Source organism: Sinohyriopsis cumingii, chromosome 1 (genome assembly GCF_028554795.1).
Source record: "Sinohyriopsis cumingii isolate HCF-2022 chromosome 1, ASM2855479v2, whole genome shotgun sequence".
In the NCBI taxonomy this organism is placed as follows: domain Eukaryota; kingdom Metazoa; phylum Mollusca; class Bivalvia; order Unionida; family Unionidae; genus Sinohyriopsis; species Sinohyriopsis cumingii.
Window position 1 is genome coordinate 130,142,279 of NC_142961.1, and position 15,349 is coordinate 130,157,627.

Consider the following 15,349-nt stretch of genomic DNA (forward strand, 5'->3'; position numbering starts at 1 on the left):
CTGTATCGTTTTTTTTTTAAATCTTACTTTTGTATGTTATTTGTTTCTCTCCTCCAAAAGCTAGTTTGGAAATTTCCCTAAGAGTCGGGGTTTGTAGTCCCTAGCGCGTGGAGACCATGACTGAGACGACTGTGTGAGACAGCCAGACTGAGATAGGAAAAGTAAGGTTAGCAAAATAGGTAGATTTCTCTGTCGCATGGATGAGAATATGGCTTACTTGCTATACTGACTCTCGCCATATGTGAAACATAATGTTTCGTATATTATCTGTCATTAAACTTGAGTCAAGTAGATGGGAAATGAAATATTAGTAATTACGTAGAGTTATTCAAAACTATTTCTTATTATATATTCCACTGATGATATACCCCCCATATATATATATATATATATATATATATATATATATATATATATATATATATATATATATATATATATATATATATATATATATATATATATAAATATATATATATATGTCTGTATTTCCAAATGTCAGTCTGTCTGTCTGCCTGTATGTATGTATGTATGTATGTATGTATGTATGTATGTATGTATGTATGTGTGTATGTACAAGATGTAAGAGATGTATTAATTTTTCATTAAAAGAAAACGAGGCTTGCCTAGATTCCTTTTAATGAAAAATGTATGCAACGTGTGGTATATCATCGATACAGCGTACATACCATGCATATGTTTTATTTATATCACATACAAATACACATATTTGCACTTTGAATGGATTTACGATATGCTTCGGGCAACTGTGTAGTGACCGAGTGACTGAACTCACATCCCTGCGAGTGTGTCCGCTAGAAAATGTAGTTCTACGATTTTTCTTGTTGTTCACAATCACATATACAAATTGATCAGTTGACAGTTTTCTTTTTGAGTTTCTATTTTCATTCATATTTATTAAATCAATTTAAGACACGCTCATAATTTAAATGTATACTATATTTTTTAGGAAGACAGTTAGTGAACTACAAACACGGTTAGCCTTTTATAAACTGAACCTGAACTGTGAGGTACTGGCATATGGAAATTAGCGTGGAATATAAACTAAGCGAAATGAAGAAACCCACAAGAAGAGGTAATTACAATATTTTAATATATTGACAGTTTATCTAAGTCATTATTCTTCTTTAATTTACATTTCTAAAGACTATAAGTTAGTTATGCATTTCTCTCTCTCTCTCTCTCTCTCTCTCCTCCTCCTGCTCCTCCTCCTCCTCCTCCTCCCTTGGACCGTTTCACTAAATGTTACTATCATTCATAGGTCCATATACACCGTCACATGAAACAAGCAAAATTCCCAAACGTTCGTATTTTCATGCATTTTCACTCGTACCTAGTTAGGATAATTCAAAGAGAGAGAGAGAGAGAGAGAGAGAGAGAGAGAGAGAGAGAGATGCGTGGGGGGTCCGTGGGCGATGATCATTTGGAAATGTTATGAACACTATAGAAAGATCCCAAAGAAAGCGTAAACATATGTCATTTAAATATAATAAATGAATAGAAATTCATCATTGAACTATAGGCCTGCCGTTGAAAGAATGTGTATATATTCGTATTATTGCGCCTTTGGCGGATCACAATTTGCATTCTACCAACACTTTAAATGCCATGCTATATTTAATTTATGTGGTGTGTGTGTGTGTATATATATATATATATATATATATATATATATATATATATATATATATATATATATATATATATATATATATATATATATATATATATATGGGGCTTCCGGAGTGGTATAAATCGCTCACCTTTACGGATCAGTGCCATCTCACCTCTCTCTGCGGCGGTTCGAGTCCCGGATTCAGCCAAATTGGGTATGTGAGAAAGCTTGCCAGTAGCTTCTCGTGGGTCGATGGGTCTTTCCGGTGTTTTCCTGGGTTATTCTTCCACCATTAGTACTGACCACCATGTATAGCCTATCGTGTGCTGCAAAATTGCGTTAAATCCCACAACAGCAACATAATAAAATCCCATATTACCCTAAATGATATATCACAAGTCCAAAATTATAGTGTTCCGAATGAAGAGAAATAACCAAATAACCTTGAATGTCATGATGTACGAAAATGATATAATCCCGTATGTTTTTAAATGAGTCCTTATTAAACCCAAAGTAGCGTTTCAGTTCAAAAAGTTGATGAGAATTTTGTAATTCCAATTGATAATTTTATTACATAATTCCTGTCAAATTATATCTCAACACGACCGTAAATAATTCAACAGACGGAACGGAAAACAGTAATGAATATGTTTGTAGCTAGTTCTTTATATACAGACTGTCACCTGAACAAGACACAACAAAATGCATTGCATATGGGTTATTTCTAATGGTAAGTTTCACTAACATGGTAACATCTTGTTTACCACTTATAACTATGGCAAAACTCACGTAGACATTACATTACAATTGTCAGGTGGCCACAACTCTACATTCAATCACTGACAAAGGTGAAGCACACAATGTAAATTAAACATATATAACACTGCAAGAAAGTGATATTTTCTAAACTTTTTTAAAGGATATGTGTCTACTTGTGTGGAATATACAACGGATAAGAAAACTATTTGGAAGGAAAGAAGATTACCTTAAGAAACTATGAGGAATATAAAGCGATCGTCATCTTTGTAAGTGGCAGTGTTTTGTATGGATACATAATGCGATGTCGTAGAAAGAAAGAAAGAAAGAAAGAAAGAAAGAAAGAAAGAAAGAAAGAAAGAAAGAAAGAAAAGAAAGAAAGAAAGAAAGAAAGAAATGATGTATTTATTTTCCCTTTTGAAGGGGACAAACACTGGGTGTATTTAGAACAAGTTTATCAACAAACGCATTTATTTAATCAAAGGCTATCAGATAATTATTTCACACACTAATGTTCCCTACGATAATTTCTCTTTATATTGCTACATTTTGTCTCTATCTCCAAAGGATCGTTGTGGTTTTAACTATTGTGTATTTCTTTGTTGATTTCCTTACATGTGTAAGTATTATGAAATATGGGCTGGTGCGTGTAGGCAAAGTGATCGGTGCCGTTTAACCGTGGACCTGGGTTAGAATCTCCGTTGAAAAGTCTCAACTTGTGACCGAAATGGTGTGGGTTCGAATCGTGCCATTGGGTAATTCCTGTCGTTTGATGTTGTGCGTCTGTTGGGCAATGCACTTTACAAAGATCACCTTGACATTGAAAAACCTTTCTGTGTGCTGTGCCGCAAAATACCAACTCCAATGCGTTGAAGTTGAATCTAAAGAAAATCACACTAATACACAGCATTCATGTTCGGCAGTAGCTTTGAACTAGAAATTTGTATTCAAATTTTTCATCAAAGTCAAACAGAACATACAAATTTTACCTTTACTTGGAAAGTATTATTTGTAATTTCAAGATTTAAGAAAAGGTACTATATCATTTTGCATATACCCCAAATAATTACCCAATAAAAAGACGCAAAAAAGAAGTATGTATTACAAACGCCGCATCACGATTTCCCGAATGTAATTATTCAATTTATCCCTCTCCAGATATTTGTGACATTTAAAAATATAAAATATTGAGTATTGTTATACACTTCATAAATAATCCCATTAGTTTCAAGATGCCGGTCAGTACATGGCAGTATTGACCATATTTAATTAAAATTATGCACTACTTCCTTGTATAGTAAACACGGGCCGCATTCGATAAACGATTTCTAGCAGTAGCTTAATAAAAACTGCGACGGAAACTGGGATAGTTGACCACTCTGGATAACACTATTTTATTATTCATTCCCAATTTAATTAAACACAGGCGACATCAATATAAATGTATGTCATATAGTTATGGTATTATCCAAAACTGATGTGATATAACACCTTGGCAACAGTTATGCTGCACACTGCGCTTTCAAATTTACCCGCCATGATTGCAGCAGCAGTGAGACTCTCCCCACCATACTGTAACTTTTGAATGAGTTTTTCTGGGTCAGGTTTTTGAAAAATAAAATATTAATATTTCGTTGTGTTTCTTTGGCTCCAACACATTCCATCATCGTCAAGAAAAAAGTTAGTTTTCTTCAGTTTTGTACGAGAACTATCCTATGTATGCGCGCGCAACTAAATCTATAAAGGTGCGTGTATTACTGCGCGACGTTCAGGTTCCATTCATTAATTAAACGGGGTGTAAAATATTCAATGACACGTTGAAATCGATATGTCATTTTTATTATTCATATCATATCAGTTTATGTGATTCTGATTGGTCCAATTAAGTGCATGAAATTCTTGCGCAGTATTTTCTTTACTGATTAGCTGTGATTGTGGGTAAATTTTCTTTACAAAGCCTAATGGAACTTTTTCTGTTTACTGATACTATGAATATTTTGGCTGCCTTTTTTCGAATCCATTGACCAAAGGGAATTGAGAAAATGAGATCAAGCCTTTCTGAATATGGCGAATATACTCCACTTGGGATGGTTATGCCATGTACTATGATGCGCTGAAAAAATGGCGTAAAACAACAAACAACAGCAACAACATATAAAATTAAGGGTATTGGTCGATTGATAGCATTCATGAGGGGAGGGGTCGACGGGAATTCTGTAACTATATGAAAGAGTGTTTTAAATGTTAACTTCTAGAAGCAAATAAACTCACCCCTGTTCATGAAAGACTGTATATATGAACAGGTCTCTAAAATGACAAATAGTTTTTTTTATATCAAACCACATTTCTTTGACGCGGTAAAATACCTCAAACTATATAATGTCTCTTACGTGATGCAGTTCCCACTGTCTCACGTTCCAAATCAACTTATGCAAATATCCGGTCACAAATACAGTACAGTAAATATGGAATTTCTTTATCCAGTAATAATCCTTTCACGTGAATATCCAACAACTTTCACTACTGAAAGTGACATACCTTAGGTATCAACATAGTTAAATAAATCGTCTGACCTCAAGGAATCAAGCTATGGGACATCACACGGAACTTCCATGCACATTTTGTGTTGAGAAACGATGTTTTCTTGCCAATTGTTTTATATATTCTGAAGAACATTTACTCTGTTAATTATAATTTATAATTCCAATTTTTGTAAATTGACTGCGTTTTCGACGTTTTGTTTGTATGTAAACGGTCACGTGATACTGATATGGAACTTTTTACACATCGATACATTTTGCGGACTACTTTTGGTTCCCTGTTACCAGATCATTTGATGTGTAGTTTTATTTATTTGAACGCCTTACACCCTAAAATATTTACAAGAAGTCCCACCCATCCACACATGTGACTTCCGATCAAAAATAACAAGCCACAGCTTAAAATCGTCCATTCGAAGTTAAAACAATGTAATTGCACATACCTTCCTGCACTCCAACACTCACACCTTTTGCCGAAGAAGGTATATGACATTCTTTAGAAGCCAATCTTCGAAAATGTTTGCATTTCACCTCGACAACATGTTACAGCAGCGGTTATTAACGGTCAGGGTCATGTGTCAACCAAGGGATGTCACTAAAAATGGACACGATTTTACTTTTGAAAGATCGAAATGCGGAGAAAGTAGCATTGACGCTGCTAAAATAACACGTGCCATATGTAAGCGTAATTTTCAACAAAAAAAGTAATATTCCTAGTTTAACTACAACAACTTGGAAAGTTAAAAAACATATAACGTTTATTTCGTATGACTACTCTTGTAAGAGCCATTACGTATCTCCTGCGTGGGTGATGATATGTAACTATCCATGGATTTATTATTAGTCGTTACCTACAACATGTATTGCTTAATAGAGTCATATGGTCCTATTTGTATGACTTTCACTCATACAAATGGTAAAATATATCTTTCTCTTACGAGTCATGCTTGAAGAATGTATTTTTCTTTAAAAAATATATCGTTTTGTCATGTATTTTGTGTATCAGAAATAATTAAATATCGTTCACATATTCCTTCATTTAGAGAATATACTAATCACCCTTTGTGTCACGGTTTGTAAAAAAATATTGTGTGCACGAAGTATCTTCATATAGTATGAAATTATAGATATCTCTTTCGTTAATGTACAGTTAATTTCACTGGACGATGGTCATTATTTACTTCTCGATCTCTTACCTGCCGCTAATACGTCGAAAAGAAACAACATCGAAATATAAAGAGAAATCATCGTAGGGAACATTAGTAAGACTTGTTCTTAAATTTCGGTCCCAAAACTGTCACATGCGTTTATCGGTGTAAATGAAAAGAGGAAGAAGGAATCTCAAGATAGGCTAACCGTGAGCTCATCGTCCTGAACAGACCAATTTGGGTCCTTTTTTATCTAAATGGCAGAAAAAATGAGAATTAAATTGCCATGATGATGGTATAACCGTATGCAAAACATCAAGTATATGTTTGTATTAGAAGCTATGATTCAATCAATTTTACTTCAAAGAAAAGTGTTAAAAAACCAATAAAAATCTATGTATTATTTCAATGTACCTTTACAATAATTATAGATATTACGAACTCGATGCACTGTATTTATGTCTCTATGAATGTACATATGCCTTCCATTAGGCCGTTCAATAGTTGATCGTCCTTCCGTTTGTCAGTCATGTTTTCCTCCATATCATTCATACAAAATCTTACTATAACTTGCTCATTTCCGTTTGTATCAAAACTATCATTTGTACCTCTGGCTCATTTGGCTCATGGAGACTTTATCGTAAATTTCAATTGTGTTGTTGCATGCCACTGGTGAGTAAGGTACAAACTGTCTGTGTGGATTAACGACTAACCTGTACTTGACCCACCAGTTGCACTCATACAAAAAAACTAAAATAAAATAAACAATAAATCCTAAAAATTATAAAGTTTGCTTGCTTGTTTATTTGTGTGTTGACTCTTTTACCTGTAAATTGTAAGTCCCGTTATTTTTATGATATGCACATTGTGCAGGAAACAGTGACATATGGGTGACGGCACGAATTTTTTGCTGAGATAATTACGTCACAAATAACATTCTCACTATCTTTCTTTGCAGGCAATAATTCCTACATCAGTAGTTTTACACAAAATAAACATAATTAGAACATTGTGCACAGACAATGTATAATGATAATTATTCTGAAGTTTTATATAACAGAAAACGTTTTACAATATCATCAACGCATCATATTCTAGTGGTTTCTTACGTTAAAACAATATATTCCATTTTCAATGCTCTCAAACCTCTCTCTATCTCTGTCTCCACCTACATTCTTAATATTAGTCGGGAGAGTTTATGTCTCAACTACTGTACACAATGTATGCCTCAACTTCTGAGCAGAAACTCTCTTCATGGAGTCTAAACCATCTACTCCGTCTCTAATTTCAGTATTTCCCAATTCAAGTTTTCTAGCTGCAAATGGATTAAAAGTGTTTTGTTTTTCAATGTCAGAAGAAATGGCGGCGTTAGGAGCACGTGGGGCCTAGGGCCGACCATGACCGCGGGGCCAGAGTATCGGTATCTCGATTGGCATGCTACTGTAAACAATAATTATGTCTAGACTAGATCAAGTTTCGCGATTTGGCGCACGAATTTAGTTTTTTCGTATTCATTAAAAAAATCCTGTTTGTAGACAACCGGTTTTTTAATCGTCATAATAATATGACGACACTGCCTTTGGCCTATGTTTCAAATAACATGAAGACACGAATTAAGAACAATAATTTGCGTGCATTACGTGCGGCCTGTACCAGCGTCTCCAATTCACCGGATATTATAGCTTGACAAACTCATAAGGACGACCTTAGACCTGAAGCGCCCACTTGCCACCCCCAAACGCCGTTCATGGTCAGAACCGTTGCAGACATAAAGAGGAAGCCGACATATTTACGTCGTGAACTTTACTCCTTCTCTTACTTCAGTATTTCGCAATTAAAATTTCGTAGTTGCAAATGGATTAAAAGTGTTACGACTATCAATATCAAAACTGTTACTGACATAAAGAGAAAACTGAAATATTTACTTAGTAAAAATCTTAATTTGTTTCAATAAGTAGTGTAATTGATAATGTCATTGGCATCTTATTCTATATTATAATAAAATAATGATTACAATTTAGTATGCTTGTGTGGTAAACAAATTTGCATTCATGTCCTGTATGCAAATTATTATGATTCAGTGGTATACAATTATTATGCTTTAGTGATCTACAAATTATTATGTGTATGTGGTATACAAATTAGAATGTTGACGTCGTATACAAATTAGAAAACGTTTGTGGTATGCAATTTAGTCTGCTTTAGTGATAAATGTAATTAGCATGCTGGAATAATATACAAATTAGTTTGCTTGTGTGTTATGGAGTCTAGTATGCTTTAGTGTTAAACAAATTAGTATGATTGTGTGGTGTAGAAATTGGTATGATTGTGTGGAATGTTAATTAGTATTATTGCGTGTTATTATAATTAATATGCCTGTGTTGAACAAAATTAGTATGCATGTGTGGTGCACAATTTGTATACTTTAGCGATAAACAAATTAGTGCATGTACGTGGTATACAAATTGGTATACTTGGTACACAAACTTATTATGCTTGTGTTTTAAGCAAATTAATATGCTTGTGTGCTGTCCAGTTAGTATACTTTACTGATAAACAAATAAGTGTGTTTATATGGTATACAAATTAGTACACTTGGTTGGTATACAAATTGGTGTAATTGTGTGATATGCAGTTTAGTATGCTTTAGTGATGAACAGATCAATATCCTTGTGTGGTTACAAATTCAGATGCTTGTGTGATAAACAAATTAGAATGTTTGTGTAGTATACAAATTAGTATGTCTGTAATGTATACAGATTAATATGCTTGTGTGGTATACAAAAAGTATGCTTGTGTAGTATACAGATCAGTATGCCTGTTTGGTATACACAGTATTATTCTTGTGTGGTATGCAACATAATGTGCTTGTGTGGTGTATAATTTAGCGTGATTGTGTTGTGTACAACTTAATATGCTTGTTGATCTAGAATTAGTATGCTTTTGTGGTATGCACATTAGTAAACTTGTGTGGTATGCAATTTAGCAGGCTTTGGTGATAAGCAAATTAGTATGCTTATGTGGTATGCAAATTAAGATGCCTTATTGAGAAACAAATTAGTATGCGTGTGTGATATGCAATTTAGTATGTGTTTGTGCTGTGCAAATTAGTATGCTTGTGTGGTATACAAATTAGCATGCGTGTGTGGTGTACATATTAATATGCCTGTGTGGTATGCAATTCACTATGCTTTAGTGATAAACAAATTACAAAATAGTATGCTTGTATAATGTACAAATTAGTATGATCTATTGATATACAAATTAGTATGCTTGTGTGGTTTGCGAATTAGCATGCTTGTTTGGTAACAATTTAGTATGCTTTAGTGTAAAACAAATTAGTATATTTGTGTGGTTTACAAATTAGTATGTTTGTATGATTTACAAATTAGCATGCTTGTGTGGTATACATATTAAAGTACTTGTGTGGTGTACAATTTATTATGCTTATGTAGTATAAAAAAAATATGCTTGTTTGTTATACAAATTAGTATACTTATGTGGAATACATATTAATATGTTTGTGCGTTATAACAATTAGGATGCTTTGTGGTATGCATATTATCATGCTTGTATGGTATGCAATTTTGTATGTTTTAGTCATAAACAAATTAGTATGTTTGTGTGGTATATAATTAGTAATCTTGTGTTTTCTACAAATTTAGTATGGTGGTATGTTGTACAAATTAGTATGTCTGTGTGAAAAACAAATTAATATGCTTGTGTGGTGTACAAAGTAGTATGCCTGAGTTGTATACAAGTGAGTATGCTTGTGTGGTAGAGCATTAAGTTAAAAAGATTTCAAGGAATATGAAGAGTCAAAAGTATACTAAAATAAAATGGCAGATGGTTATGACTATATTACAATTAAGGAATAAAAGATGAATATCAGAGAAAAGGGAAAAATACAGTCAAGATGATGGTAAGCATAATAACGATAAACCAAAAAAGGATAGACGACTAGATCACAAACAAGAGGATAAAAAGAAATTATGGACAGACGGAAAGTTTAAGAACCTGAAGATGGCAATTACTCAAGAAACCGTGTAACGAATCAATGGAAAGTAATGTAACAGTTCCTGATTTTAGCTAATTTAAGAGAATTATGAAAATGTGTTCTAACTTGAACGTTTATCAATTGAAGTCTAATAAACCATTTCTTGCTGACTTAAGCATACAGGAACCTTATTCATTTATTTTCAATGGATAATTTGGAGCTGCATACGTATGTACAGTTCATTCTCGATAGCAATGCATGAAAACGTGTTTGCATATATATATATATATATATATATATATATATATATATATATGATTCTGTGGTCATTTGACGCGCTTATCACTGACATATACTCGGAAATAAAATTAGCAGTTTCAGTGTAAGGACTTATTCCTTTGGATATGATTTGAGTATACAATCAATATTTACAATCGTGAAGGATCATCAGTATTTACCCTGATGATTCGATTAATATTTACACTAATGAAAGATCACCTGGATGGTTCGAAAGCATCAAGTGAGCATACCTTTGAAATTATCGTGACGTGTTTGTAGCAATCCAATTTCATATTTGGTATCGTACTTGAGGAAATACATGGGTGAGGGAAAATACTTAACAGAACGTTTCACGCGAATGCCGAAAACAGTAAGAAGTGTACTTAGAAAAACTTCTTGTACGTGGTCTGATTCAAACAGATGCAAGCGAGGCCACAAAAAGTTTACATCCACTGTTTCCAATGCGCCTGAAAAAAGCTAGCTATATGGTATCACGGTACCAATTGTTTTTCCATATACCTCAATGCTAATGTTTTGTGAAATAAATATACTTTCTGTCCTACTTGAGCATGCATGTCACACATTGTCATATAGAACAATGCTAGATTGTCAATTTGACAATGACATAACCAGGTACTCCATTGCATTTAAGAGAGATAACTCTACTGGAACTAGACAGGGGTAAGAGTTATCTAGTCACAACAAGCACATTTTCAGCCATGTGTACCATATTTTAAAAAAATCATAAAAAATACAAAATATGATCTAGATAGAAATTAACACAAACTCACAAGTTGCCAAGAGGCCCAACTTTTTTTAAAGCCAAACAGAAAGTACAACTCTTATATAATGCACCAATCACAACTAGTGTTGTTCTTTAATTCTGAATACAATGTTCCCTACACATTAAGCTCCGCCCACCTGGACTTGCGCAATTGGTACCGTTATACCTATAGCAAACCTTAATTTTTCCAATAATCTGTGAAATAGTTCGGGACTGTAAGTAACAAATATACTTAGTCTCACTTGTGAAAAACAATTTGATGAGGTACTAACCTATGTATTATATGACTGTGTATAAAAATGTCATTGAGCTGTTTGAACTATTGGTTTCATACTTTTGCTTCACCATCAAAATCATCTTTTGAAATAAAATGAATTCTTTCAACTATGAGTTGTATGTTATTCATATCAGCTCTTATTGAACTTCACATAGGTGATATGGGATAAATCACATTATGTCATATTATGTAATAACTAGGTCAAAGGTCAATGTACCAGATAGTATGTACCTGTTCTACTTCAAAATGTACAATTCACCTAAAAGAAAGGAATTTATATTTGTTTGGTAGGTGCAGAACTTAACATCAGAGACAGGTGGACATGACCCAATCTTATTATAAAGTATAAGCTTTGACCACTTTACACTGTCGGCAGATACAAGAGGTCACTAACCACCAGTCCTCACACAAAGGTCCACCTACCCATCCTCTTTGTAATACAAATAGTAAGCTTTCCTCCTTTGTAATGTGAATAAAATTGTTTCAATAAGCCAATCAGTCACCAAATACAGTAAATAACAGCTTCTAAGTGGTTATGTTGGATTGGGAGGTGAAATTAGCGGAATAAAATACAGAAAAATGCCAAATATAAACACTAAGTATAGCACATCAAATGGAGTTAAAAACAGGAGGAAAGTGTTTTTCTAAAAGGGAGAGGCAACTTATGATAAAGGAATTAAAGAAGGCAAAATCAGCAATGCGAAAAATGAGAAGTGAAAGTTTGATGACCTTATCTTGGGCAAATATATGGGGCAGGGCCCAAATGGTCCAAGGACAGCCCAAAGGCAACTGTGCTATAACATCCCTTACAGGTACCCAAATTTCAAGTGAAGTTGTGTTCATTTCCATCTAATATAAAAGGGTGAATAATTTAGATAATATAGATACATATAAAGTATATTTCTTCTACATAAGAATTTAATGATAATTGGCATAAGATAGAGAGGAACTCATCTCTGTTCCAAGCAGAACATACCTTATCAGTTTTTAAACTTGTAAACTTTACTGTGAGAAATTATTAAATTGCTTCTACTTACATTTGCATCAAGACTGAGGGCTAATATAATACTTCACAAATCTTCTCTTTATTTTCACTGAAAATGTGAGATTTTATTTCCTTGAAATGTTATGACTGGTGTAAGGGAGATAACTGGATGATATACATAAGGTGTGGTAACCTCTGATACATTATCCATGTAATATAGATGAGTTCATCAACAACCTGTATTAACTTCATTGCAATTAAATTATCTCAGAATACATTACTGATAAAGCGAGAACCTAACATTTAGACTCCTAGATTTAGTGGAGACCTCAAGAGTCACGTAATTTTAATTTCTAAGATGACACAGCTCTTTCATATCACATAGTTCATATTTTCTACAATGACGGCATGTAGAGTGCAGCCTTCCATAACCATGCAGATATCATCTCATGCCAATTTGGATTCTTGCGATGGTATGCAAGTTTTCAAGAACAGTGTGGATTTGAATAGAATGAATACGCACTGTGTGGCTAAAATGGTTATCATTCTGTAATGTTGGACCAAACATGGAAATTCCACAAGAGCAGCTTGACAGAAAGAAATAGGATAATCGAAAGTCAATAGTAGATTATAATTGGGCTTATACAAGTGCCAATAGGAAATGCTGACTTAAAGAAACTGTTCTTGTTTGTTGGTATTCACTGCTAATTCAACAAAAGGGAATGCAAGAGAACTGAACTAACTACATGAACAATTTCAAAGCAGGAAAGTGTAAAAAAAAAAAACGACAATTAGAGCAGGACAATTCAAATCAAAGTGGGAAGGAATACCATATCTTTAATAAATTACCTAAAAATTAATCATGCCAGAACATCCCACATGGTACAAGTGATCTATCTACAAGTGTATGTAGAGTGTTCTCTATCCTGGTTTATGGCATGCCTTACAAGAACAAGATAGTTGTTTTTGTACACATGATTTTTCATCTTTTGCAGGTAAAATAGCCAATATTTGTTCAAAATCAACTATAATATGTTTACATAACTTATTTTGTTGCATGCATTCCAATCTAGGAGGTAACAGCACATACATAAAGGCATCAGGTAACACAAGTCTATATCTATCATAGCTACAGTTATCAAAAGTCCCCATCCAAAGCCAACTTGTGCTATTTTCTGAAGATTTCATGCATTTTATTCTTAAAGAACTTTCAATATTTGACCAGAACTGTTCAGCACACATTTGTTTGCCTACATCAAACTAGTATAGTTCATAAATGCCGCCCACATGTATGCGTTTCTATGGATACACTGTGAGGCTATTCTTTCCTTTAGGTATCACGGTACCAATTGTTTTTCCATATACCTCAATGCTAATGTTTTGTGAAATAAATATACTTTCTGTCCTACTTGGGCATTCATGTCACACACTGTCATATAGAACAATGCTAGATTGTCAATTTGACAATGACATAACCAGGTACTATATTGCATTTAAGAGAGATAACTCTACTGGAACTAGACATGGGTAAAGTTATCTTGTCACAACAAGCACATTTTCAGCCATGTGTACCATATTTTTAAAAAAAATCATAAAAAATACAAAATATGATCTAGATAGAAATTAACACAAACTCACATGTTGCCAAGAGGCTCAACTTTTTTTTTAAGCCAAACAGAAAGTACAACTCTTACATAATGCACCAATCACAGCTAGTGTTCTTCTTTAATTCTGAATCCAATGTTCCCTACACATTAAGCTCCGACAACCTGGACTTGCGCAATTGGTACCGTTATACCATATAGGTTCCTAGTTAGAGTCAAAACACCGTTATAACTAACGAGAAAACAGCGAATCTTATGACACAAAGAAAACTTTCTTCAGTACCAAAACTGTTTCTTTCTTTACCACAAAAGGTTATTCTGAAATAACGAATTTTAAAATAGCAAACAGTAAATAAACCGAAAAGAAAATGATGTCACACGAACTAATTTTCAGTACAACTGAAGAACAGTTTCTGTTTCGCGTCATTTTGCATGACCATTTATTTGAATCCCATGATCTCATCGAATCATGCAATGTGTATTCGCGCATCATTTCTTGCTCACATTTGTTTATGGCTCTAAGAGTCCTAAATTCAGCGATAGTCAGTATCAAATCATATCAGCCGTCGTATAATTCAGTGGTAGATGGTCTGAAAACATATCAGCCACATTTAACTCCTTTTCGTCCTATAGTTGTAAATGCAATGAAAGTATGCAACCATGTCAGCCACTTTGAACTCTTCTTAGTCCCATAGTCATAAATTCGGTGCCTGATAGAATGCAAGCATATCATCCAATATAAACTCATTTTGGTGCTATAGTCGTAAATCCAACGGAAGACAGTCTGCAAGCATGTCAGAAACTTTGAACTTCTTTTAGTCCTACAGGTGTAAATTTAATGGTAGACAGTCTGCAAGCTTACGTTATGAATTTATATAAGTGTTCAAGAGCCCGTAGAATGATGTAGCGTCAGTGTTCTGAAAACAGTTTGGATATTCTCCTGTCTGTTTTGCTTAGGCAATTTCCTTATCTAGTGGAAGTGTTGTACCATGTATTGAGGTTAAACAAATGGCTCCTAGTTCACGATAAATGGTAACTCTTTCTGAGAACAGTGGGGAGACGGGCTGTAGTTTCACGCCACTAGTGGAGTGGGGTGGACATGATATCCGGTCTGAAATCGTCAAAGACTAACAGCAAATGGTTCAAGAAACGAACTTTCACCAACAAAAGATAATTGTATGCAATTGTCTAAGGAAATTGTAAAGAAATAAAAAAATTATGACGACACGTCAAACATATGATGAATGCGTTCAATCCATTAAAAAAACAACCATTAAGTCGAGCAGTTCGTACATGATTTGAATAACACACCGAGCAACATGCGTGCCCATGTAAAAATGTTA